A 2,500-nucleotide genomic window follows, 5' to 3' on the forward strand; every position below is an offset into this window, starting at 1 on the left:
GGATTATATTTCATATTGCTTAGAAATGTATTTGCGTTTGTGAAATAACCGTTACCATCATATTAAATTATATCTCATATGACGGTAGTGAGAAAAACGCCTTCGCAAAATGTGTGAACACCAAACCTATCAATAAGAAACAGAACACAGTCCATCTTTACAACTTACATCACTCGTCTGTCACACATCCAGAACAGAACGCCAGCACGCATGACAGTTTGGCAAAGAATCCTTCCACATCGCATCCAGTTTGATTGGCTAGATCAGTAGCAACTCGAGGTGGTGTCATCGCGTCTGATTCTATTTTTGGAAATAAAAAACACACAAGGTTTATATTGATGACGTCACAAAAGTTACAGATGCTTTGTGAATCTGGTCGATCATTTTGGTCACTTCCATTTTCAAAAAGGATGGAAAATAATGATTTTAATTATTATATTTTCATGGAACAATCATCAAAACAGACGCCATGACACCTCCTCGAGTTGCTACTGATCTAGCCTTTCCCAAACACCAGTCTCGTCATGAATCTGGAAATCGGGATGTTTTTCGAAGCCCAGCCTCCTAGCGCCAAGCCGACGGAGGAAAGATGTATCCGGCCAAGTCACGTACCGAACTTTGTCGCGAAATCTGGCGCCGCAGACGCTCGTGCGTGGCTCGCTCGATCGGTTGGGGAAATCTGAGTAGTGGAGCAGAAAGATGTACGCGCGCATGCACAGGATGAAAAAAGACAAAATAAATACAAATACTCAGAATGAAAAAGACAAAACCACATGCACAGGATGAAAAAAGACATACAAATACCCGGAATGAAAAAGACAATTACACATGTATAGAATAAAAAAGAAAATAAATACAAATACACATAATGAAAAATACAAAAACACATGCACAGGATGAAAAGAAGACAAAATAAATACAGATACACAGAATGAAAAAGACAAAAACACATGCACAGGATGAAAAGAAGACAAAATAAATGCAAATACACAGAATGAAAAAAAAACAAACACATGCACAGGATGAAAAAAATGCAAAAAATACACATGCAATGAATAATAATAATGATAATAAAAACAAATACGCATGCACAGAATGAAAAAACATGCAATAAAAAAAATCATATACGCATGCACAGAATGAAAAAACATGCAATAAAAAAAATCATATACGCATGCACAGAATGAAAAAACATGCAATAAAAAAAATCATATACGCATGCACAGAATGAAAAAGACAAAACAAACACACCTGTACAGGATAAAAAACAAACAAACACATGCAATGAATGAAAACAATTAAAAACATACGATGCACAGAATAAAAAAAAAAAAAAAACACATGCAATGAATGAAAACAATTAAAAACATACGATGCACAGAATGAAAAAAAAAAAAAAACGTATGCACAAAATAAAAATATACACAAACACATGCGCCTCTATGTTTTATGTAAACAGTCTCTAAAACGTGTACGAAAGAGAATGATTTTTAAATTTTAGTTCCCCCATCTTCTGCTTTTCGTTACCGCATTTCCAAAGCAGGGACCTCATTTCACGGGAAAGGCTAGATCAGTAGCAACTCGAGGAGGTGTCATGGCGTCTGTTTTGATGATTGTTCAATGAAAATATAACCATTAAAATCTTTATTTTCCATCCTTTTTGAAAATTGAAGAGACCAAAATGATCGACCAGATTCACAAAGCATCCGTTTCTTTAATGACGTCATCAAAATAAACCCCATGTGTTTTTTTCCCAAAACAGAATCAGACGCCATGACACCTCCTCGAGTTGCTACTGATCTATAGCTTTCCCACTGGATGCGATGTGGAAGGATTCTTTGCCAAACTGTCATGCGTGCTGGCGTTCTGTTCTGGATGTGTGACAGACGAGTGATGTAAGTTGTAAAGATGGACTGTGTTCTGTTTCTTATTGACAGGTTTGGTGTTCACACATTTTGCGAAGGCGTTTTTCTCACTACCGTCATATTAGATATAATTTAATATGATGGTAACGGTTATTTCACAAACGCAAATACATTTCTAAGCAATATGAAATGTAATCCAAAATACTCAGTATCGCATTATTCAACATAATCATCCATACAAAAGTTAATGCTTATTTATTTGTTTTATTATGAGCCAAGGGAGGGAGGGAGAGGGAAGGAGTGGGAGGGGTAGGGGAGAAGAGGGAGGGGTAGGGGAAGAAGAAGGAGGGGGAGGGAGGTGGGGGAAGAGAAGGAGGAGGAGGGAGCATCAGACATCTACGAGTAGAGATTTCTGTGACAGAGACAGAGCTCTTTCACAACCGCCCTAGTAGATATAATTCAATATGACGCCATGACACCACCTCGAGTTACTACTGATCTAGCCTTCCCCATCATTTCGCACCACAAAACAATCCCCAGCATACTTATACACAATGTTATCCTTATACCATTTTTTTCAACCAAGGACCTCATACCACATCACGAAATACAACTCCTAGACCTAAAAAGATTTA

The sequence above is a fragment of the Penaeus vannamei genome, chromosome 17, assembly GCF_042767895.1.
Source record: "Penaeus vannamei isolate JL-2024 chromosome 17, ASM4276789v1, whole genome shotgun sequence".
NCBI classification, from domain to species: Eukaryota; Metazoa; Arthropoda; class Malacostraca; order Decapoda; family Penaeidae; genus Penaeus; species Penaeus vannamei.